Source organism: Protopterus annectens, chromosome 1.part0 (assembly GCF_019279795.1).
Source record: "Protopterus annectens isolate FY-2018-M chromosome 1.part0, PAN1.0, whole genome shotgun sequence".
NCBI classification, from domain to species: Eukaryota; Metazoa; Chordata; order Ceratodontiformes; family Protopteridae; genus Protopterus; species Protopterus annectens.
The window spans coordinates 365,004,472-365,031,408 of record NC_056725.1 but is presented as its reverse complement, the minus strand read 5'-3'; positions in this window follow the sequence as shown (position 1 = coordinate 365,031,408).

Here is a 26,937-nt window from a genome sequence, read left to right as displayed (position 1 = left end):
ATTTAGGGAATCACTGGTTACAGCTAGCCTACAAGTCATACCTTAAACAGCTTCTGTATAAGCTTGCTAGCAATAAATGCATTGTAATTCACCTACAATGCTTTTATTCTACTCTGGTTCTGCTTATGAACACTGGAAGTGTGCTGGCTGTTCTTTGGTTCCAGGACACCTGATCCATTACAAGGTATGTGGAGTGTGGCACTGTCTGAAGTCCTCGAGGTACTTCAGCCACTTGTTTCAGAAGCACAGACAACAGTCCACCTGACCACAGTGAACTGTCTTCTGGAAATTCAATAAAGCACTTCACTACATCCTTCATTATGAAATGCTTATCTGTCCAGTTTCTAATTCTTACCTTAAATCCCCCCTTTCATAGTGACATATTAAGCTGTGGAATTTCTTCAACATACATATATAAAATATTTACTCACAAAGAGAACTTCATGTCCATTATCACTTCACCCTTTACTGACAAAGCGATATTCTGTTGACATATATCCATTTGATGACACTGTTGATGACTCCTTTACCTCTCATATTGATTCTTTTCATTAGTTTATTTTGCTTTATACTGTTTGTTTTTCTCCCAGATTTATTTACATCCCTCCTTACCAAAATAAACTTATCTTTTCCTCTTCTGTTTTTATCATTACCCAGCTGTAGCAACCCCATAAGCCAGTCTTTATTGACTCAGCTCTCTATGTGCAATACTGTAAGTCTGGAGAAGCTCTTTTTTTCTGTCTTCCTTATGAATTCCCTTTCTGTACTGAATTACATATTTCCATGTTATTCTTTCAGACATTATTTTGCTTTGAATATTTTGTATAAATCTATAGATTATTATAACACCTCCTGTAGGCAGCATCCACATGATGTATGTGGCCTTTGTGCCTTCTTTGTCAAGGTGAACTTTACTGTCATACAGTTACCATCACCTAGTGCTTCTCTCACTTGAACACCACCTTACTTCATTCATGATGGTCAGGTCCAGTTTGAGGAAATTTGGGCTTCTCCTTCTGTGTTCCTGAGCTAGGAATTCAACAGTTCTTTATAGATATATTATGGCACACAAGAAAAAAACAATTTTTAGCCTACCCCTCAATAACTTATTGTACCTGTGCCTATAGTAACCCATGGGATTTCACATGCCTCTCATGAAGAGAACAATCAAAGCCTCTGTCATTTTGAACATCACCCATCCATTTCTTCAAGCAAAGTTTTACCTATTCTACATGGAGCACAACCTTCAAGCAAACAGTTTCACCCATCCTACAGGAGCACAACCTTCAAACAGTTTCACCCATCCCGCAGGAGCACAACCTTCAAACAGTTTCAACCATCCTACATGGAGCACAACCTTCAAACAAACAGCTTCACCCATCCTACATGGAGAACAACCTTTTATTTAATCCTTTTAGCTCTGTCTTTCTTAAATTCTCTTATACATGATAGTGCTATATTTATCTGCTTTCTATTGCTGCCCCACATTTTAGGGGTTCCCATGATGGCGGCCTTCCCATCCACTATAATTGTCATAAGAAGCATAATTTTGCTCTCCTGGCTGTTGCTATTCACCATCACCACTTCCTGTTCTTTAGCTTTGATTGTTTAGTCACTGCTGATGTCCTGACATTAAGGCTTCATGGTTTAAAGGTGAGTAAACACCATCTCAGAAAAAAGCTTTGACTCATCCCCTTTCCCATTCTGAAGTCAGCCTAGAGTTAATGAATGCATGCAGCTTACTTCTGATGCTCTTCTTTCTTTTCTTTTCCTAGTGCATGCAGTTGCTCCATGACATAACATCAATGAATTTTCATTCTAGGTATACTCTTAGTTTCTTCAATATCTCCATTCTTTTAACATTGTTAATTATTTCTAGGTATTTTCTATCTAGACACATATACTTGGTGCAAGTAATGCTTTTTTGAGTGACCATTGTGTAATGTCTGGTTAAGTGACTTGTTCAAGGTCACGTGAAAGGTAAATAGGAGATTTAGAGAATGCAAACAATGTTAGAGGATGACTCTTGGTTCCAGATCATAGATTTAATCATATCCACTATTTTACATGACCACATCCTGTTATTTATTTTTTTTTTACACTTGGTTTCTGGGACTGAGTAATAATCACACATAGCATACAAAATAATAGCAATAAATATGTAAGAAATACAACCAACAGTAGAACACAAAGGTAATACAAACCGGTCACAAAAAAGAAAGATACTATGCACAAAGTTTATACCTTGCTGAGATACGCATTTTACAAGTGGAAAGGTAAAATCATTATTTTAAAAACAAAGTGTTTCTTCATTTTTATGGATTTCTCCGTTTTTTGAAGCTGGTTACTAAATGGTTAACTGTGTGTATTTTAAAGATGGCAAATTTGATAATACAACATTATATCACTACTGCTTTGTTTTATTTATTTTGATTTAGTTGTTGATAACTGAGCTTTACCTCTAGGGCTCCTTTTAAGTCAAAAACTACAGGGTAACAGTATTATACAATAAATAAATAAAAATATATAAAATAGTTTTAAGGGAAAATATCATCTAATAGTATTAAACATTTCAAAAAGAAAAAATCATAAGTATAAATGAAATTGATAATAAAATAGTCAAAAACAAATAAGGCTTCAGGTATTGATAGGCTTCCAACTGAGTTGTACATAATCTTGCCTCAAGAACTGATAAATGTTCTTTGTAAAGCATTCTCAGAAGTTCAAGATAATACAAATGTACCGTCTTTGTGGAGGTATTCTTTAATTTCACCAATTACAAATCAAGAGAAAGACCCAGATAATAATAATTCTTATAGACCTATTTTTTGTCAAATGTAGACTACATGATCTTTCTATCAGTACTCGTAAGCAAACTTAAAATTGTGTTACACACTTAGGAATTGATGATCAATGTGGATTTATCCTAAAAAGACAAATACAGGACAATATTAAAAGAATATTAAACCAAATTATTATGTTAATAATACAAAGGAAGAAATTACAATTGTATGTCTTGATACTGAAAAAAGCTTTTGACTCAGTTAATTGAAATGTTTTTAGTATTAGAAAATTTAGAATTTCTGGAAGAATTTATACATTGAACTATTTATTTATTTATTAAACTGTTTAAAGCATTATATTCTAATAATAAAGCTATGTTTAAATATGTTCTTTTTTGTCTAAATCTTTTGATTTAAAAAAGGATACTAAACAGAGATGTCTTCTTTCTCCTATTCTTTTTACTTTAGTAGTAGAATCTTTAGCAATCTTAATTAGGGAAATTAGTATCCATGGAATTATAATAATGATATTTATGAGTTAAAAACTCCTTTTGTGGATGATGTTCTTTTAACAGTTAAAAATCTAAATATATATTATAAACACATACAACAAGAAATGTCTAAATTTGCTGAGGTTTCTGGATTACTTTTTAATGAGAATAAAATCAAAGCTTTGATACTTAATAAATAGAAGAATATTATTGTTCCATTAGTGTCTAATGTTTATTGGGATAATAAGCAAATAGAATACCTTATATTTATATTAATAATACTTTTTTCTGTAGTAAATAAATGGAAAGATATTTTTCTTACATTTAAAGATAGATTAACAAATATAAAAATGGTTCTATTGCTTAAATTTTTATACTTTCTACAATGCTCTTCTCTTTGACTAAATTTCAATATAAAACAATTAATAAAATGCTACTAAAGTTTAATTGATTCCCTAAACCTAGAGCAGCTTATGCTAATCATATAATAACCTGAGAAATGGAGGAATTAAAGTCCCTGATATTGAAGCATAAGCTGCAGTGCACAAAGCTGTTATTCAGTGGATGGGCAGCAATTATAATGCAACTTGGAAGAGACTTCAATTGAAGTTATTAACTGGAAGAAATTTAAGTTAAAATAATTTATTTTTAAAATAATAAATAATGGATCTTGGATACTAGTAAGTAATTATATACAGCATAAAATTATTAATCCTTCTACAATTAAATGCATTAATAATATTCTTAACAATTTTAAAGGTATGTTTCATTTCATAACTATCCTATTTTAAAGAAGTGGTCTTTTTTAATTCAGTCATTTAGTTCTTCTATAGAATTAGTATTATTTTAAGATAGGGAATTAAGGATCTTTTAGGTTGGTAAAATTGTTTGTCAGGTCTAAAACTGAAATAGATTTATTCTTTAATAAATAAATGAATTTCAACTTAGTTATAATCAAGACTTCTGAGAAGTAATGAAGTTTAATGTGTTCAGTGCTAGAAAAAATACTTTATTAAACCATTCATATCAATTGGAAATACCATCTTTTATTGATCATTGTATGACGTGCTTTATAATGTCAACTGTAAGAAAGGAATACTATCAATTTTTTATTCAATGATTTTAAGTGGTAAAATAAAATGAATCCAAAATACTGGAATTTTATATTTCAGGGTAAAGAAAACAGTTATTTTAGACTCTGATAAGAAATGAGTGTTACTTTCAGTAGCAAACGCTACATATTCTCCATTTTGGAAAATGTATTATTGGAGAACTTGACACAGAGCATTCTTTACTCGACATAGACTAGCAAAAAATAAATAAATCTAACAATAAGCTTTGTTAGAAATGTAATCAAATTTGTAAGGCAGATTGGTCTCATGTGACATTTGAATGTTCTTCCTTACATGGATACTGAAATTATACACAAATATTTGGTCAAGCTCTATGGTCTGACAATTTTTGTATATCTAGACAGTTGTTTTTGTATAATGTGCCTGTTCCTCTGAATTTTGACAAATCTCAGTATCCTCTTTCATGGTGTTATTTGGATATTGCTAGGAAATTTGTAACAAGAAAATGATTAAAATTGACTAAACCTAGACTAGCAGAATTTATTATTTTGTTGAAAGGGACTGGTATGAAAGAAATAGATTTGATAAATCTGAATTCTAAATCAAAAGTTTTAAATCTTAAGTTTTGCAGTGATTCAAAATCCCAGAAACACTGGTAGAATTAGTCCAGGTTATGTACAAGGACCCAATGTCACAAGTATGAACTGTGTTTGGTCTCACAGAGGGGTTCCCAGTGGGAGTGGGTGTGCAGTGCTGGGTACACTGCTGTTCATACAGGTGATAGATTACACTAGCAAACAGACTGGAGGGGACAGATCAAAAAAGTTGCTGTATGCCGACAATGTGTCATCACAGGCAGACTATGAGCAAGAACTTCAACAAAGGATAGGAGAATGGAGTGCAAAACTGAAGGCACATGGAATGAAAGTAAATACAGATAAGATGGTGGCAATGGCAGAAAACTGACTGCAGAAATCAGAAGAAGCTAAGCTTTGAGACAGAAGAAAAGATAGTGGAAACAATTAACAGCTTCAAATTACTGGAAAGGATGGTTGGAGAGAAGGTCAGTCTGAATGAAGACGTCAAAGCTAGAATCAGAGGGGTTGCAGCCAACTTGCATAAAGTGTCAGGTATAGTGTATGACTGAAGAATGCCAAAAAAATCAGAAAAGTAAAGTGTACAAAACAGTGGTGCAATCAGTACTACTGTATGGTACAGAAACCTGGGCAATAAAGGCAGAGCAGATCAGGAAGCTAGAGGTAATGGAGATGAAATGCCGAACAAAGAGAACAGATTACGGTAGTTTGGCCACATGTGCAGAAAAGCAGAAGACGATCTAGTGAAGAATATTTTGGGCAGACAGGATGAAGGCATGAGGAAATGATAGCAACCAACAAAGAGGTGGATGGACTGTGTGAAAGAAGATCTGCAACAGTCATGCATAATTGTCAAAGAAGGCAGGAGATGGCAACATTTAATATGACACCCTGATCCTATGTAGAATGTGGGAAAATAGTGGTTGATGATGATTTATTTAAGTTAACTGAGATTGCACTTTTAAATGAAAATAAGCTTAAGGAAAAAAAAAACATTATTAGGTAAATGTAAGAGAACTGAATATGCATACATAGTACTGTTAATACAAATTCCAGAAAAAAATGAACAATAACAATGCTAGACAATGTTAACAGAGCAGAATATGTATCATACATGATACTGTTAATGGAAATATATAAATGATTATTAACACCAGCCATGGAGATTAGTATAAGGACTGACTATTTTAAAGGACCACTACGGGCAAATGATGAAGAAAACATATATTTTTTAATCTTCCCATGATTTACTACACCTCCCAAAGCTGCCTGCAGCAAAATAAGTACTCATTCCTAATTTTATTTTGTTTTTACTGTTGTCTGCCCTCATGGGGCAGACATTGTGATTCCTTTGGAAAGCTAAATCTGTCCCATAATGCACAGACTGTGAGAACAAATAGCCCTACTATTTGTTGTCAGACTAGACTTCCATTCACTTAGAATGGAAAACCTGAAAAAAACTGCCAAGTTTGAGAGTCTGCAGCTCATGTGTCATTGACTGCTATGCGCTGAGTTTTACAAATGTTGTTCCTACTGATGCACTACATATTCTCTGAAAGAAACTTGCAAAAGTGTCAACAAATTACTGAGATAAAAAAGACTTTCCACAAGGAGCAGTTTTGCAAGTTTCAGTTCCTGGCCATGTTACTCCTCCCATCTCCCCTCCTTCAGTGGGCTACAGTCTCACATTTCCAGCTTTACTAGAGTCAGCTATTTAGTCAGCTTTCCATGACAATGGACATAAAAAATCATACCCTGGTGTGCCACTAAATATGTTCTCTTGTATGTCTCTTCGCTTCTAAATAGCATTTCCCAGGAATAAAAAAAAAAAAAGAAAAAAAAAAGCAAACGCATCAGTCCAGAATTTAGGCCAGTCTATCCATTTTTTAAAATGTGCACAGTAAAATATTCAACTATTCAACTTGTAATGCATTTTGGTTGCTGACATGGTTATCTTTACATAGTTATTCTTTTATAGTATAACCTAAACGTATGGTATTTAATGATAAATTTTACAACAGTTCTCAGTTTCTTAACAATGACCTCACAAGCCTCTGATGTGACCTAGTACTTTTTCTTACAAAACACAGGGGAATGTATTATGCCTGAATCAAGCAATGATGAAATTGCTAGGGACTTCATTGATCACAATTTTACTCAATCTCTCCATTTCATAATGCCTAACATTTGCACCACACTTAGAAAGGCACATCTCCACCTTCCACAAACACAGCTACCCACACCCACACAACATACCAGTCAAATTTAAGGCTGTTCCCACCTCTCTGCAAAACACTGCTGCAATGGCTTTGGCAAACAAATGAAAATGATTGATGGGTGTTGGTTCAAGACTCCCATCCATATATATCAACAGTACAGATTTTTGCAGAAAGTCCAGATTTTTTTCTGTTTTTCATAAAATTGCAGTTTTCTGTCAAATCACTGGCAAATCATTGAAAACTGAAGTCAGAAAATTGACAGGCATTTGATTTTCAGACATCATGTCCTTAAGAAAAATTCACTCTAATGCAAAACCTGTTTATCAACTTTCTAAGTTAAGTGCAATATTTATAAATTGTCCCAATTTTTGGGCCTTTGTCCCCTATTATTTATGGCCTTGTCCAGATTTCTTGTTCTATGATATTGAGAGGTATACTGCCATCCCTTCTTACTGGAGCCAGTCCACTGCACTTGCACAAGTGTCCCCCTCAGCCAGGGTTGCCAGATTTCCAGCCCCCCAGGTAGGGAAAAAAAAAGAAGGCAAGTGAAGACCAAAAAAAAAAAGGTCTTCACGGCAAGTGAAGACCAAAAAAAAAAAGTCTTTAATGCGGAACACAGTTCCACATTAAAGAACAGTAGCTGCAGTAGCTGTAGCTCTGCACTAAACACGGAAACACGGAGCTTCTCGTGTTTGCAGTTCCGCATTCAACACAAGTAGCTTCGTGTTTAGCGATTTTTGATTGGCCCGTATACCGGCATATGGCCCAATCAAAAATTGCTAAACACGGAGCTTCTTGTGTTTAATGCGGAACACAAGAAGCTCCGTGTTTAGCAATTTTTGATTGGCCCGTATGCCAGGTATACGGGACAATCAAAAAAAAAAAACAAAGCGGAGGCTGGCCGGGATTTAAACCAGCAGGGCGGGACTCGGGATCAGGCTGCTGATCTCGGGACAGTCCCGCCCAAATAGGGACGTCTGGCAACCCTGCCCTCAGCAGGGCAGCAAGCAGGTATCAGTGCAGATTTGCTTTATAGTTCTTTTACACTACACACACACACACACACACACACACACACACACACACACACACACACACACACACACACACACACACACACACAAAATGATACACTGTTAATGTGGACAAATCTGTTTGTTCAAAGTCACCAAACTTTTCTCCAGTTTTATGACACCTGCTACCAATCCACTTGACAGTCTGCAGATGTAAATCTTGTTGTCCATGTTATTTCATCTTTTCTTTGGTTTTGTTTCTCTTACTTGTAATGTTGCTTTTACTCATTTTTTCTCCTGCCTCCCATATCTACCCTAATTATTACTTCTAAGAAATATTTTTTTTCACTCTTTCTTCTCTTTCTCACCTCCTCTTTATCCACTATTTAAACTTTTTCACTCTAACATTTCCTTTGAGTAAATAATGAACTGTCACCCTTATAATGTCAGCACATTTCAATGCTACATAATACTGTATTTAGTCTAATAATATGTTCATAGGTAGGTACTAGGCTATCGGCCTAAGGGCCTAAGTAAGCCCAGCCAACAAGGTTCCCTGGCTTATGCCACCCAAGAAAGTTATTTTCCTGTGCCACTGTGGAGCAGAGCCACAGGAGTGATTCCCAGGGTATATTTCCTATTTCCCATCCACTCAAAGATTTTTCTTGAAGAGTGCTAATGTGAAACTTTGCTTGACATAGATGGGTAGCTTGTTCCAGCGTATGGGAAGTCTCTGAGAAAGGGATCTATCCCTCCAGCATATCCTGTTTATTGTGGTGACAATGTTTAGGTCTCTAGAGTGTGTAGCTCGGAGGGATTGGGATTTCTTTAGGTGTAGCATGTCCAACAGCTCTGGGTTTGACATAGCTTTATATGTTAGGCAGAAATCACCTCAGAGTAGGCGATATGCTACGGAGTAAAGCTGGAGTTTTTTGAGATGGTCAGTATAGGGCATCTGTTTGAGGCCAGTAATCCTCTTTGTGAGGTACTTCTGTGGCCTTTCCGGCTGCAGCAGATATCTTGTGAGATACATTCCAAAAGGGGTCTAATGAGTGTCGAGTAGGGGGGAACAATGACCTCTTTTTTCCTGGATGAGAACCCTTTTGTGATGAGGTGTGCCACATAGAAGGACTTCCTGACTACTGTGGGGATGTGATTAGCAAAGGAGAGACTACTGTCCACCTGGGTGCCAAGGTCTCTTATCACACATTCGGTGTTAAGTAGACTGCTGCCTATGTGGTAGTTCATGGGTGCAGAGTTTTTACCAAAGGGGATGACAATGCACTTTTTGGCATTGAGCTTGAGGCCATGGCTCTGACACCAGGCATCGGTCTCAGTGAGGCCCTTCTGTAGGATGTCCACATCATTTGGGGATGCGACTATGGCTCCTAGTTTGCAGTCATCTGTGAACTTTGTTAGCCAGAGGCCTTCTGTGTTAGCCTGTACTTCAGAGAAGTAGATACCAAACAGGAGAGGTCCCAGGACTGAACCCTGTGGTACTCCACCTGTCACTGGATTGAAGTCAGATTTGGAGTCTGCAACTTTTACAGTGTAGGTTCTGTCAGTGAGCCAGTTGGCAACCCATCTTGTGAAATAGAGATTTATATCTAGTTTAGTGAGTTTAGCTATAATTCCAGAATGGGGGATGGTGTCGAAAGCATTGGCGAGGTCAAGATAGGCTGTGTGAACTACCTTACCCTCATCTACGGCTTTGGTGACTGCCACAAAGAAGTCGATTATGTTCAGGGGGCATGATCTGCCTTTCACAAACCCAAACTGGGTAGGGTCCAGAGTTTGGAGGTTACCAATGTCTTTGTTTATGAGTTCCATGATGATATGCTAATAGGGCGATAGTTCCTGGGATCAGTGGTGGCTCCCCCTTTGTGGAGTGGAATACCTGTTGCTGTGTGTCATTCAGTGGGCACAAAGCCTGATGTGAGGTTATGACTGAACATGGTGCTTAGGTGGGGAGCCAGTTTGTTCTGAAGTTCATGTAAAACACAGCCTGGGATGTTGTCCAGTCCCATGGATGCTGTGTTTTTGGCTTTAGAGAGTGCAGCTTTTACCTGTGTAGTTGTGATTACAGGGACTCTGCATTCTTCATGTATAGATATGGGCCCTTTAGTGGGTCAGAGGTGGGTAAAGTTAGCACTGAACCTGTCTGCCAGGATATTGGGAATATCAGCTGGTTCTGTAATTGTCGTGCCATTGTGCTGTAACCTCAGAGCAGATCTAGGTGTTGCCAATGAGATTCTTGACATAGCTATAGAATGCTTTGTGGTTGTCCTTAGAATCAGTGGCAATTTTGTTTTCGTAGCTAGCTTTGGAGGCTCTTATAAGGGATCTCAGCTTCTTACTGAGGCTGACCAGGGAACTCCACCACTCGTGGGATTTTACTCTCTTTTGCAAAAGTTTCTTCCTTCTGTTGTACAGTTTGTTTATGGCAGGGGACCACCAGATTGGCTTCCTTTTTTGGAGGATAGCTTCTTGGTTCTGTTTGGGATAGCACGATCCATGCACTCGTGTAAGTGCTCATAGAGTGCATTTGTGTAGGATTCAGCAGTCATAACTGTATTGTCCATCTGCATGGGTGTCATGATGTTCGCCACTTCTGTCTTAAGAAGTATGAAGTTGGCTTTGGAGAAATTTTTTACCATGGTTTCCTTAATGGGGGGTGGGTGCAGGATGTGGATATTTAGGGTGATTAGCTTATGGTTGGATCTGACCAATGAGGAATTGACTTCAGGTGTGGAACACCGGTCACTCATGTTGGCAATGACTACATCTAGGATATTGTTGCCCTTGGTGGGGATGTGGATAAGTTGATCCAGGGCATTGGAATTTATGAATTGCAGAAAGCATTGAGCGAAGGAGTTGGTACATGAGTAGTTTCCCAGTAAATGGTGGGGTAGTTGAAATCACCTATTATTAGGGTGTTTGGATGAACCCTAATATTTTCCAGTATATCAAGAAAAGAGAAGTGGGAATCCTGGGGCATGGTGGGGGATCTGTAGCAAGCTACAATTTGGATTGCAGTTTTGCCCAGATTTAGTTGCACTTGGATAACCTCAGATGCATTATGCTGAGCAACTAGCCTGGAGGTGTGGATATCCTTAATGAATATGGACACATCTTCGCCTTTGGTGTTCCGGTCCAGGTTACATGGTTGAAAAGTGTGGTATGAGTTATAGCCTGGTAGTGCAGGGGTGCTCTCTGGAGCCTTGAGCCAGGTCTCTTGGAGAATAAGTAGTGTGGTTAAATGATATAAAACTTTTAGAGGTGCAACATATATAGCACAAATTTCCAGTACTTCAATTAAATTCTCTTACAAGATATTCACGCTGTGAATGCAGTTATACTATAGCGAGATGATGGCTCCAAAGTATCCAGTCTTTTTAGTCTGATATACAAAGTATCCACACTGAAGTTGTAGTAGCTGCTGTGTGACTGTGATGAACTGTGATAACAGCTTAACCAGTCTAACAGATCAAATAAGAGCTTCTAGCTTTAATGGCAGTTAAAATCCTTTTATTGTAGAAAAAGTTAAAATCTTCATGTCAAGTTAAAATCTTGATGTAGAATAAAACAGTCCCTCTGTATTCCAAACAATAAGCGCTTTCGGCATCTTCTTCAGATCGTAGAGATTGGGACTAGAAGTTCCTTTTTATAGTGCTTACTTCCATTACTGTTGGGACAATCATTCAATCATCACACTGTCAATCAGCTGTTTAAATGCACCAATCCTCTTTCCTCTCATCTGGGGGTGTTCCATTTCCTATACCTTTTGCTTTTGAGGGGTGTGACCAATCATGAATTATTAAGCCAGACACACCTCCATGTTAGCTAATAGTTGGTCTTCTAGCTTTTAATGTAGGTTTCAGTGGAATGATGTTATTCAGGCCTGGCTCATTATCAGCACGGAGGTTCACAATCCACTTACTCCCCCTGCATTCAGTAATATTTTCAATGTCACCTTTCCTTATTCCACTACATACATTCTCTATCACCTTATAAGTGAAAGAATGACTGACATTTCTTTCAGCATGCGTTGCTAAAGCATTATGTGGATCTTTACTAGTAATGTATCTTTGACGTCTCAAAATGCGATTTTTAAACATCTGATTAGTTTCTCGTACATAGAATGCAGGGCATAGCTTACAGGTAGCCATGTACACCACATTGGGGGTTACACAAGTGGCTTTGACATTAAAGGTGTATTTCTTCTCTGTCCTTGGATGTTCAACTTCGTTATTACAGTCAATCAGTGGGCATACTGTGCAGTGGCCACACTTGAACGTGCATTTATGTCCAACAATTTTATGTTTGCTAAACCCATCCTTTGTGCAAAGTAACCTCTTCAAATTTTTCTTATTCTTGTAGCCAAAGCATGGTGTTTCACCTACAATGTCTTTTAGCTTGGCATCCTGAGTGAGGATTGGCCAAAACTACCTAATTATAGATTTAACTTGTGTGTTGTCTGTGCTGTAGGTTAACTTCACTCTGGTGGTTCTGTCTTCTGTCTTGTTTTTTTTTGAGATAACCTCTTGAACATTCACATCTTTTTCATTATAGCCTCTATTTCTTAGGTTTTGTTGTAGAAACAAAATTTCCTTTTCTCTTGTCTCATCTTTGCTACATCTTTTATGTATTCTTTGTGTTTCATTTTGCATAATATTTTTAGTGACATGTTTAGATGCATGCTGCTTTTCAACAAATAATGATTTCTCCATGTATTATTTCGATGTAATTCGGTTTCCAACATGTTTTCTTTAAGTGCAACATTCACATCCAAAAATGCAACTTGATTATGAGAGTGTTCTGCTGTAAAGCTTAAGAAAGAGGTAGTCCTATTCAGATATTGATGGAATGATTCGAATTGCGGTACGGTTCCTTCCCATAAAATAAAAAGATCATCCACAAATCGACCATAAAATTTGATGCATTCATACCATGGATTATTTGAATTCAATACATGCTCCAGCTCCCAGTCTACAAGAACAAGATTTGAGTAGCTGTTCGCACAGGGGGTGCCCATGGCTACCCCACATTTTTGCCAATAGATTGATGTACCATACACAAAATAAATATTTTCCAGTATTAAATCTAATAATGCACAAATCCTACTGGTTTCATTATCAGTTTTTTTTGTGGCTTAAGATCTTTCTTACAGCTTCTACGCCTGTTTCATTGGGAATGGAAGTGAATAAACTATTCATATCCAGGGAGGTCACAAGTAGGTGGTCATAATCCATGATGTTATTCATGGTTTGATTTATCTTTCTTAAGAAGTCATCAGTATCCTGCAGAACTGTATCAAAAGATTTTTAAAATAGTTCTCAATTCTTTCTCCAGAAATAGTGACATTATTTTTGTCACCCACCCTTGTCCTGCTACTGTAGGCCGTAGTGGAGGGTTATGAAGGTCTTTATGAATCTTAGGAAGTCCATTTATATTCAGAACAGTGGGTTTTGTGATATTTAAAAAATTGTAAAGGTCCAGATCTACTTGGCCTTCAGTCAACATATCCTGAAGTAAGGAAGACACTTTTTTTATAGTTCGATTCAGCTGGATTGGTGTAACTCTATAATATGTCTTCTCATCTTGTAACATGGTGGTCATTTTCTTCTTATACCAATTAGTATCCATAACCACTATAGTACCTCCTTTGTCTGCTGGTTTGATTACCACATTCTCATTTTGTTGTAAGTTGCATAAGGCTTGTCTTTCTTCATGAGTAACGTTTCTATAATGTTTAGTATGCATGTCCATTCTTAATTTCTCCACTGCATTATTACACAGCCACATGAACAGTTCCACAGCAGGATGGGCTACAGGTACAAATGTACTTGGTTTCCTTAAGGTTCTAACTTTTTCTTTGCTTGTGCCATAAATATTTCTTAATGTCACATTACATCCAAAATGCTTTATGTCTATAACAAATTAATTCAGATCGGATCTTAAAGAGGGTATGAAAGTTAACCCCTTCAGTAAAACAGAAGTTTCTGCTTCAGTTGAACCAGGTCTCAGTCACTGCACAGATATCAATGTTCTCCATTTTAAAGAGTGCCGCGAGTGTCTGCATTTTGAGATTTAGACTTCTAGCATTGAGTAGCATTACCCTCAGTTTTTGCTTGCCTGTTCCTGTTATGGTGGTGAATTTGTCATTTGAACCTTGTCTAAAAAAGGCACTATAGGGGCGGCAAGAGCCTTAGCCAGTATCTGGAATCCCAGGGGCGACAGGTGCAGGTCATCTCTGGCAAAGCATCGTGGTCTGTCGACCATGTCATCCCAGGCAGACAGATACTGGATCCCCTTAGAATGACACCAGAAGCTTAGCCTATTGTTAAAGTCAATCATTTTGTCCTTGTACTGCAGTATTATTCTGGGTGATGGCAGAATGCTACTCAGGGCTAGGTTCATACCTGCCTGGGTTATAAGATCGGAGAGCTCTTCCATATCTCTTTTCATGTAGTCCAGGAAGGTACGTCTCAGGTCATTTACACCAACATGGACAATGACAGAGTCATATTTGTATTTGTTGTGGAGTGAACTGAGTGCGTGGGTTATGTGGTGGATCCTGGCACCCGACAGGCAGCTGACAGTAACCTTCTTGTTTATCCTGGTGAGTGGGACATCAGTGTCACCTATGACTAGTGTGTTGGGTACGTTGTTTTGCCTAATACATTATATATGTTATAATATGGGCCGGATTCATGAAGGCTTGCACGGAGTCTAAGAGTAGAGTAAGACTCCAGCCAGCCAACATGTCTGCCGAGCGATCCAGGAACAGCCGGCAGGGATGTGCAAGAGAGCTCCTAAAATGATTGCACGGACAGTGTTTGTTTATGCAAATTACCTCATTTGCTGCTGAAAGCTATGCAAATGAGGTAAATTTGCAATCCAGGAAACACTAACCTGTCCTAGTAAGAGTAGTGTTGTTTGCAGAAATCTACTCGGTTGGTGACTGAGTACCGTTCTGCAAATAGCAAAACGGAGCTATCACAGCTCCAAATAAAGGATGCATCCAGTTGAGGAAGCATGCCAGTGGCCAAATATACGGCCATTGGCATTTTTATCTGTTGCAAAATAATAAAATATCATTTTTTTCCCCTCGATCTCCGATGTTTAAGCATAGCGCAGCACCGCGCAAATGTGCGGCACTCTAAAAACCAGAAAAACAAAAAATAAAAGCCACAAATAGGCATTTTATTCAAAATATTCATCTGTCATGCAGGTGAATGGCAGGCTGAAGACAACATAGCTACCTGAAGACAACATAGCTACTGAGTAGTGGTTGCTAAGGGGGGAAGCTCAGTCTGAGAGATGTAACCAAGCATTAGTAGGCAATCCTATGCAAATGAGTATAAGGATAGTGAATCCAAATTTTCCCTGCCATGTAAACCATGTCCCTAGAGTGAAAGAGTAGGATTAGGGGAGTAAGAGAGTAGAAGATAGGTGACATCATTAGGGGGTATGTATCAAAAAGACTGTAAGCTTATTGGAGCAGAGTGGCATGTGTTGGCTGTGAGTTACTCAGGACTGGAAGAGGTGTGTCTACAGTTGTCTAAACTGAAACCCAGAAACCGAAGGTGTACGCCGTGGCTATCACTAAAGTTTCTTGCAAACCTGCATACACTGTGTGCACGTGTGTGCACCCGTGTAAGCCTGTGTAAGGCTGTCTAAGCCTGTATACACGAATGTGCACCTGCCTAAGCCTGTGTAAGCTTGTGTAAGCCTGTGTGCACGCGTGTGCGCTTGTGTGCGCGTGTTTGGGCTTGTTTGCGCGGTGCTACCCCCTGTGGAAACAGAAAGGGAAAAGGAAGGAAAAGAAGTAGTAAGAAGTTAACTAAGGAGAACTAGCAGAGCTGCCAGGTGAAATCAATCAGAATCAGCCAATTTCACAGGCAGTACACTAGCCCAGCCCAGCCCAGCACTTAAAACTCTGCAAACAACATCCCCCCATGTTTTTTCTCAGAAACACTGCAACACTGCAGTCTACAAAGAGAAGTGAAAACTTAAAAAGCTTAACTGAGACAAAAAATGTTAGGGGCTGCCATTGCTATTATAAGGCAACATGTGCAAGATGCTGAGGGTGGTGCCATTGCGAATGCTGCTGAGCAACCCACAGTGAGGAGACGGAGAAGAGTGTACAGACCCAGGGTAACCTACCAGGGGCTACATGAGCTGGAGACAGTGGAGTGCTATAGAGTGGACAGAGAGCTCCTGCAGCAAATTGTTGAGCTGTGCAGGCCACACCTCACACACAGAACCAACAGAGGGGGACCCATCCCAGTGAAAACCAAGATATGTGTTGGCCTAAGAATACTAGCAACAGGTACCTTCCAGAGACCAACTGGTGATATTATGGGGATTTTACAGGCATCAGCATCCAGGGTACTGCACCAGTTCCTGAATGCCATGTCAGCACATGTCGGTGATCATGTATATTTCCCCAATTCCCGTGAGGTATTGGCCAGCAATATGCGTCTCTTCCATCAAATAGCAGAATACCCTGAGGTAGTGGGTGCAATTGACTGCATGCACATATACATCAAAGCACCAGCTGTTGAGTGGGGTAGGGCCTATATCAACTGCAAGAGCTTCCACTCCATCAACTGCCAGGTTGTGTGCGATGTCCAGGGCATAATACTGAATGTGTGTGCTGGCTGCCCTGGAAGCTACCACGATTTCCATATCTAGCATCTGTTGCAGCTGTACCAGAAATTTGCCAATGGGGACATCCCTGACGGTCACCTAGTGGGGGATGCTGGATACACACTGGAGCCATGGCTGATGACACCCATCAGAAATGCACCCACACTTGAACAAGAACTCCATAATGAGGCACACGCAGAAACACGAAATGTAATCGAGCATGTGTTTGGGATGCTCAAGGCACAGTTCCGGTGCCTGGACACATTTGGTGGAGCCTTGCAGTACTCACCAACTACATGTACCCAAATTGTCATGGTATGTGCCATGCTATACAATATGATCCTGCAAAAACAGCTGCAGCAGGAACAGCATGGGGCAGGGCCAAACAGCCCCCCACCATTGCCAAGGCCTGCACAGGCACAGCGCGACTCAGAGGAGGAACAACCTGAGCCTGCCCCAGTAGGCAGAAGGAGGCATGCCCAGTATGCCTTGGCCTTGACAAAGAGGCAACGCATAGCACATACACTGGCTCAGTAGGAACCCTGGAAATGATACCTCTCTCTGACTCACACATAAAATAAAAGGGATGTCTAACTTGACACTACCTGTTTCCAAACATGTATAGGGAGTGTAGTATGTGCATCCGATATAGGCAACCCTGCAGCACCACCTGAGGCATGATTGCCAAGTTTTAAGCAATATAAAGCAGTGCTAAGCAGCTTTTACCAATATCTAGTATATGTAAACAAAATTGCTCGTGCTAATTAGCGCAATGTTGGGCAACGTTGAGCAATGTTGGGCAAGGTTGGGCAAAGTTAAGCAAAGTCAGTTAAACATGCTCATGTCTGCTTTACTGTTCCTTAAGCAGTCTGTTCTGCCCAGCATGAAAATAAAAAGCAGTGACAGGGATTGAACCCAGGATACTGTGCACTATAGTCACAGTACTGAACCACTAAGCTATGATAGCATATCAGTGGCATAGACACAGCAGGACAATTGTACACTAATGCAAACACAAAGAAATGCTGTATCATGCCCCTAAAGAGGCAAATGTGTAACCTCCCCCACACGCCTATGCAGACAGAGAACATCAGGCCAGGCGGTGTGATGTGGGTTGTGTAGGCTATGAAGTCGCAATCTAATATACGTGACATTGGACGCTAAGATCTGTAGTACAGTAGTATGCCTCAAACCAGTACGATAGGCAACAGTACAGACTGAAATGGTGTCCCGTACATAGCAGTGCAGGCATAGCAAATGTGTATAAGTGTCAGGTGAAACCCACATCCTATGTACACCCACAGTAGCAATCAGGTGTGCCCCCAGGTAGAAATGTACAAAGAATAGCTGTCCCCCCTGTATGTAGAAATGTGGATAAGTCTATGCAAAGTGTCTAATGGAATCCCTGCAGGCACAGCATGATCCCTGTTGATCTATGACACAAAGGTGAACCCTGCTGTAAAAATACAACTTGATTTTCCATACACATACAGTATAAATGTCTATACCGGGTGTGCTCACACACTCCAACAAATGTAGTGGATTTCATTCAGCATCACACTGAAAGGTCATACTGGGCATGCTCACACACTTAGGCTAAATACGGATGTGATAATAAGGGATCTATGGACAAATGTGGATAGTCATCTCTACTTCCAGAAAACATTCACAAAGTGGTCAGAAAATCATGCTATGTGTTCACACAAACTGCCAAGGTCTGTGCATGTAGGTCAAAGGAGGTTCCCATTACTCAGCAGTCATCAGACCTGTCAGAGAGTACCACAACACACTTGCGATGAATCTGACTAGGCACGATCAGCAGCTAGAAAGACCAATGAAGTACCTTAACAAGAGGCTTACTGGCCTCAAATAGTTGTCCCATGCAACAAGACTGAATGTAACCCAATCTGTACTCTGTTGCATACTGTCTACTCAGGAGATCTCTGCCCAACAGACAGGTCCATGTCATGGTTACACTCAGATCTGTTCTGAGTTACAGCTCAATGGCACTAAATGTGCAGAGCCAACTGATATTGCCAACATCCTGGCAGATAGGATCAGTGTTAACTTTAACCCCCTCTCACCCATGAAAGAGCACATCTCTATAATGGAAGACTGCAAAGTTGCTGTCATCACGGCTGCACAGGTAAAAAACACTCTCCAAAGCCAGTATCACAGCAGCCATGGGACCAAATAACTTCCCAGGCTGTGTAGTATCTACTTCCCTGAAGTAAACATTAACATGGAAGGTCTGTGGCTACTGAAGTATCTAGAGGACTGCAAACTAGGAGCCATAATTGTAAACACTAAAGATGTGGACATCCTACAAAAGGGCCACACTGAGACAGATGGCTGTTGTCAAAGCCATGGGCTCTAGCCCAGTGCCAAAAGATGCATTGTCATCCCCTTTGTTAAAAACTCTGTAGCCAAGAACTACAACATAGGTGGCAGTATACTTCACACTGAAAGTGTGACAAGAGACCTTGGGTCACAGGTGGACAGTGGACACAACTGTGATAATCACATTCCCACAGTAGTCAGGAAACCCTCCTATGTGGCACACCTCATCACAAAATGTGTCTCATGCAGAATAGAAGAGGACATTGTTCACCTCTACTCATCACTCACAAGAACTATAATAGAGTACAATGCCACTTTTGCTATGTACCTCACAAGACAACTACAACAACTGGAAAGCCAGCAGCAATACCTCACAAAGAGCATTAGTGGCCTGAAATACATGCCATACACAGACCATCTCAAAATGCTCCAACCGTACTCCCTTGCATATCGCCTACTTAGAGGTGTTCACTGCCTAACATACAAAGCTATGTCAAACACAGAGCTATTGGATATGTTCCACGTAAAACACTCACAATCCCTCTGACCTTTGGACCCAAAACCATGAGTGAAATACAAAAGGAAGGGGTGTACCCATTTACCTTATGGATACCCACACCTTCAGGTTAGTGGCACAGCATGAGGCCTTGGAGACCATGCAAGTGCAACTAACATTGGGCAAAGCTGCTCATCAGATTGTAGCCTGCTACAGAGCATGTACCTTGTCTCGGGAACCTCACTCAGTATTCCGGAGAACAGTGGAAAATATAAAGGTCCCATCAAACACCATTATATGAGGAGATTACAACTACCCAAACATTGGGTGGGGGAATTACTTGTGTACAACGTTCTTTGCCCAATGTTTCCTAGAGTTTAAAAACTCTAACACCCTGGAACAGCTGGTCCCCACGCCCACTAGAGGTGACAACATACTGGATATGATCATCACTAACACGGGGTACCAGTGTTCCACAACAGAGATAAACCCCTCGCTGGTAATATCAGATCATTAAGTAATCACACTGGACATCCACACCCCCCCACCCAGTCAATGAAACCACTGTGAAGATTTGCAAAAGCAAACTGCACACTTCCCAAGACCAAAGTGGAACGTTCCAAAGACCTCTTGCTATAGGATAATGGTATACAATCTGCAGAATCATTTACAAGTGCATCCTATGAGCATCTACAGGGATGCATGGAATGAGACATCACAAATAAAACCAAGATGCACTCCTCCAAAAATAGGACAACAATCAGGTGGCTGTTGGCCATAAATAAGCTAGACAACAGAAGGAGGAAACAAACACATGATAGAGCCAACTTCACTAAAAGAAAGGCATCACTGATCATTATTAGGAAGAAACAATGATCACTCATAAAATAATCCAAGGACAGTTTCTAAAGACAAATAGCCAAGGAATGTAAGAATAACAACCACAAAGCCTTCGGTAGCTATACCAGACATGTAGGTGTCAACTTCCAAATATGCTGTCAGCTACTGAAAAATGGAAAGAAATACACTGAACCAACGTTCATTGCCCACATCCAGGGGGACAAGTTCAGTGTAAACTCCCCCCCATCACCCCCAAAAGAGCCTGTGTCCATCACAGAAGGATGCAGGGTCCCAGACATCATGGACATGCAGGTAAAGACAGCCCTCACCAAAGCTAAGAACACAGCATCAATGGGACTGGATGGTGTCCCAGACTGCATCTTAAACTAGGCCCAAAAGGAACTACACCCTCACCTACATTCACTGTCCAGACTCAAGCATACCACAGGCTATGTACCCAAAGAATGGCATATACTAACAGTCATCCAGCTCCACAAAGGGGGTGCCACAACAGAACCTGGAAACCATTGCCCAATATGTCTACTCAGCCTGGTCTACAGAGCTATTTAGCAAATTGTCATGGAACCCATAAACTGAGACATTGGAGACCTCCAGACACTGGACTCTATACAACTTTGCCTTGTTAAAGGCAGATCCTGGCTCCTAAACCTAGTTGACTTATTTCAAACAGTTACCAGGGACATAGATGGAGGTGAAAGTAGTCCACACAGCCCACCTGGACCTCACTAAGGACTTTCTACACCATTCCCCACTCTGTCATCATGGACAAGCATACCAGCTTGAACATTAACAGCTATGTCACAGGATGGGTGGCCAAGTGGCTCACAGATCAAACACACTTTCAGAGTTGTGAGTGCCATGTCCAACTCTAAGCCAGTCACAAATGGCATCCCACAGGTCTTGGTCCTGGGACCCCACCTGTTCAGTAGATACTACTCAGAGGTACAGGCAAGCACGGGAGGTGTATGGCTGAACAGGTTTGCAGATGACTGGTAACTGTGGTCCATAATTGACTGTACGGCTGACACAGAAATCCTCCAAAAGTGTCTTACAGAGACAGATACCTGGTGTCAAAACAATGCCCTCAAGCTGAATGCCAAAGAATGCATAGTCATCCCCATTGGGTAAAACAAAGTGCACACAAATTACCACATAGGTGGCAATCCAGTATGTACGGAGAAAGTCATTATGGCCCTGGGGACACAGGTAGATAGTAAACTCCCCTTTGATGATCACATGGCCAAAGTGTTTAGACATTCCTTCAATGTAGCCCACCTAATGTCACCTAATGTAACCCACTTTGTATAGTCTGATGATGTCACCATCCTACAAATATAACTGTGGAAAAGATAACTCACAGTAATGTGTATAGCATGTTGTGTAAATGTGTACTCCTGTAGTATCATAAAGTAGTTAGGTAGGGGTTTGAATCCTTCACTTGACAAGTTTGTGTGTGGTCTCCCTGGGAAAAAGCAACCATTTTGGAGAGTAGTAAAACACCTTAAAAGTGGTAAACTAATCTTTGTCAAGTCTGATGATGTCAGCATCCTACAAATATACCTGTGGAAAATAGACCACCCAGTAATGTGTATAGTGCGTCGTGTTAATGCGTACTTCTCTAGTATCATGAAGTCATTAAGCAGGGGTTTGAATCCTGCACTTGACAACTGTGTGTGTGGTGTCCTTGGGAAGGAGCAACCTTTTAGGAGAGTAGTAAAACACCTTAAAAGTGATAAACTAATCTTTGTCAAGTCTGATGATGTCAGCATCCTACAAATATACCTGTGGAAAATAGACCACCCAGTAATGTGTATAGTGCATCGTGTTAATGCGTATTTCTCTAGTATCATGAAGTAGTTAGGTAAGGGATTGAATCCTGCACTTGACAATGGTGTGTGTTTGTGTGTGGTCTCCTTGGGAAAGCGCAACCTTTTAGGAGAGTAGTAAAATACCTTAAAAGTGGTAAACTAATCTTTGTCAAGTCTGATGATGTCAGCATCCTACAAATATACCTGTGGAAAATAGACCACCCAGTAATGTGTATAGTGCATCGTGTTAATGCGTACTCCTCTAGTATCATGAAGTAGTTAGGTAGGGATTTGAATCCTGCACTTGTTGAGTGTGTGTGTTGTATGTGTGTGACACTGTTGGTCAATGTGTTGTGGGTTTTGCTTTTACTACTGTATGACATATCAGTATGCATTGCACATGGGAGCTAGCTGTGTGGCAAATATATATACGTATATGTTACCTCAATTATTGCATGTGTGGGAACCCTGCTTTCTCCAAGAACACAGCTCTCATCTTTGCCAGACTGTGTTGCTGCTTCCCAGACCTTAGGTCACATCTGTATGCTTGTGACAAGGCCAGCCACTGCAGTGATCCCTGGCCTAGGTCATCCGTGTCACACACACTCATTACGGTTTCTATTGAAATGTGTGAGTGAGGGTTTATGGCCGAGGTATATGTCAGACCTGTTCAAACGCAGCAACGTCTGTCAATGATGACTATTCATTATAGGTGTACAACAACCTTTGTGGATATGCATGCAGACCCCTTATTGCTTATGTGATCCACCGAGGGATTTCAAAACACCTTTGGAATGTGATTATCAAAGGAGAGATGGCGTAACACTTGGTTTCATGTACACATCGGTACCTGTTCATCATGTTGGTGGCTACTACCTATGTGGTACTGTGGGGATAATATGTTCCGGAAAGGTGGATGACTATGCTTAGTTTGGCTTATAGCTTTACAGCATGGGTTTGACAACAGGTATCTGTCTGTATGATACCCTTGTGGAGGATGTGTATGTCATCTGGAGAATGCATTATAGGCCACAGTATGCATTACCAGACATAGACAGACATATCCCTACTGTGATTGCTTGTACCTAAGAGAGCTATATGCCAAACAGGAGTGGTCTCAGTAATGGGTGCAGGTGAATACCACTGGTTACTGGCATAGTATAGTACCTGAAGGATCCAAATGTTGCTGTGTGTCCTACATCTGTGTGTCAGTTGTCAAGACATCATCTAACGATTGGTTATGGTCAGGCTGTTGAAGTTATGTATATTACCAGAATGCAAAACAATGACAGATAGTAACAGTATCACCCACAGCACAGTGTCAAAGCATGTCATATACACATGTGTAGTCAGGTTCTGAAATGTGTGTAGTACAATGCATACTGGCCACCAATAGAAACTATGGAGTGTTAACACTGTGTAAAACAGGGCATGTCACCCTGCCCATGTGTCCACTATGCACGTACATGCAGACAGTGCACCTCCACCATGTTCACAAATGTACACCTGCAAATCTGTGCTACACACATCCCACACATACTGTCCACTCTCTATGCTGCCAATACTACACACATCAGCCAAGTGGCACGTGGGTGGACAATACACTATTGGAACTAACCCTGATGTAAACAATACTACATTGACAATCATAGCTTTAATGCATCATGCCTGCTCAGCTACACCTTCAAGCATATCATTGCACTCTACTGCTGACAAAATGCTAACATTGCTATACTGCTATAAAGTCACCCTGTGCATCAGCACCATGGTAGCCTGTTCCTGCATTGATGTTAGAGATGACAGGAGGTGGCACAGGTTTCATCATATGCACAGGGTGTGTTGTTGGTTTGCCAGAGGCCTACAGTGAGCCATCCAATCGACATGTATGTGTGTGTATGTGTGTGTGTGTGTGTGTGTGTGTGTGTGTGTGTGTGTGTGCATGTGAGGGGCAAGAGCACTGCTTTGGGCCAATGTTGATGTAATGTGTGCGGGTATGTGTTAGCCCTAGGTGTCTGGTTTATGTGCGTGTGTGTCTGCATACACACAGTTCCACTATGTGGCCACCATATACGGGTATTTGTGGGACAGCCACAGACTGTACCTGCCAGGCTTTACAGATCACCGTCTCTGGCCATGGATATGGTACCTGTGCCTGGCAGGGGTGCCACTGACACTATCAGGTACTAGGCCAGACTGGGTACTATCCCCATAGGTAGAAGGATGTAATGGACCCAGGTCCCTGCTGGGACTGTCCAGAGCCATGTGCACGTGGTCTTCTAGGATGTTCTATGGACAGCCCATCCCCAACATTGCTGGGGCTGGTACTGGCACTACATGAGTGGCTGTGACTTGATGGATGTCCGTGGTGACTGCCAGCTGCTGATGTTGCTGGCATAAGTCCATGTCGACGACTCAATCGTCCCGCACTCTCCTGACACATGGACATTACATTGCGGAGGACATCTAATGTCTCTCCCCAATGTCTATCAGTGACCTCGGTGTAATTACGGATGGCACCTGCTAGGTCATGGATACTGTCAATGATGGTGGTATGTGCCTTCTGTGCCCTTAGTCCCTGTCTGGTGTACCGTTCCATACGTGCCTGTGCCTGCATGACAGCCTGGAACATGCATGAGGTTGTAAGACCTGTGGCAAGTCTGCCAGTGGCATGATGAGCAGCAGTGCCCCGACAAGAACCCCTGGACATCTGCCTATGTGGTACCCTTCCAGACATCTGGGTATGCCTGCTCTGTCGGGATGCATGTGCCATGGATACCACACTGTCCTGGCCAATGCCGACTGTACGCTGTCCCACGGCTAAGGGCATTGGTGATGGATGTATTGGCAGTATGACTGTGTGCATGGATGGGGTGGACACTCGTGTACTGTCGATTGGTGGCCCAACGACAGACTCTGGTAAACAGGCTTGTGCCTCAACACACCTATCATCAGTATCACTATTTTGCTCAGTGACATCAGTTTCCCTGCTGTAGTGAACCAGCCCAAAGTCAGCACCTGTGAGAGGAAGACAGGAAACACACTTTATGACCTGTACATGATGTCGGCACACATGCACACATTAACACATGCACACATGCACACGTGAACACATGCACACATGAACACATGCACACATGCACACATGAACACATGCATGCATGAACACGTGAACACGTGAACACATGAATGCATGCACACATGCACACATGTACACATGAACACATACACACATGCACACAAATGCACTCCTCACTAAAACAGACACACACACATACACACACACACACACACACACACACACACACACACACACACACACACACACACCATCAGCAATCCAGAACATACTCAATAGCGGGTGATGGTGGGGTACAGTATCACAAGGCAAACAGTTATATCACACGTGTCAGCATGCAGGACGTGTGTTTCCCAACAGCATGCCGTGCAGGTGTAGACAGCCCTTGCCAATAACAGTATACATGTCTTTGATGCATGTGTGTTGTCGTTCAGTGATTGGCCTCACCCTGGAATGCACTGTGTATATGGACACGACATTGCTGTGCAAGTATTAAAAGCTCTGCAATGTCCTGTGCACCATCTCTCACAGGTATACATACCATGGCTGGATGTGTATCTGTGTGTCACATAGATATCCATTTCTGATTAGAGCATCTGTGTCTTTAGCAGATAATTGTGGACACAGGTTTAGCACATGCATGTTATGTATACACACAGGATGAGTGGTGCATGTATACCTAATGGAATACCATTGCTCAACATAGCCATTGTACAGTGGTTATGGTGAGTTTAGGACATATTGTGGACATGTCAGTGCCAGACATGACATGGCATGCTACAACACAACTGCAACATTAAACATCACACAGACACAGTGTGTGTCATGTGACCTATACACTCAGTAGCATTACAAGACATATATGTGTCACTTTGTACAAATGGTGATTGCTATGCATATTGTGTATAGGTGCATATGTTTGCACAGACACAACATTGAGGTGCATAGCAGGTAATGCTATGTGTAGTACTGTGGTCATTGTAACTGGATGGGGTGTACTACCATGAGCCTTCATCATGCAGCATCATGTAGTCACTCAGGGCTACTAATGTGTGCAACACCAGCACATACCATGCTGTACCGGAACTGCAGTACCATGGCTACATTCTCCATTTCATAGCCAGTTGTTACATGGGTTTGTAAGGTGCACAATAGGGGGCTTTGCCTAACATGAATGTGTTATGTGTTGAAGAGTGTCGCACAGCCACATGTGAGGCATCTACCCCTCAGGTATATTATGTGCACTATGTGGATGAAGTTTGGGATACTGTAGTGTGACCTTACAGCGGGTGTCTGAATATGCCATGTGTAGCATGGTACTGTGTATGACAAAGATGTGTATGTTGTGTGCATGTGCATCGACTCTGTCTATCCAATGTCCACTACAGTGTTGCCACAATTGTGTGGGATGCTCTGTGTATTGTATGTGTTTTAGGCAGCTACCCACATTACTGGGATGTGCATAGTCTCACAGCAAACATGCACACGTGTACATGGCCTAAACCTCACCTATGACATGCACATTT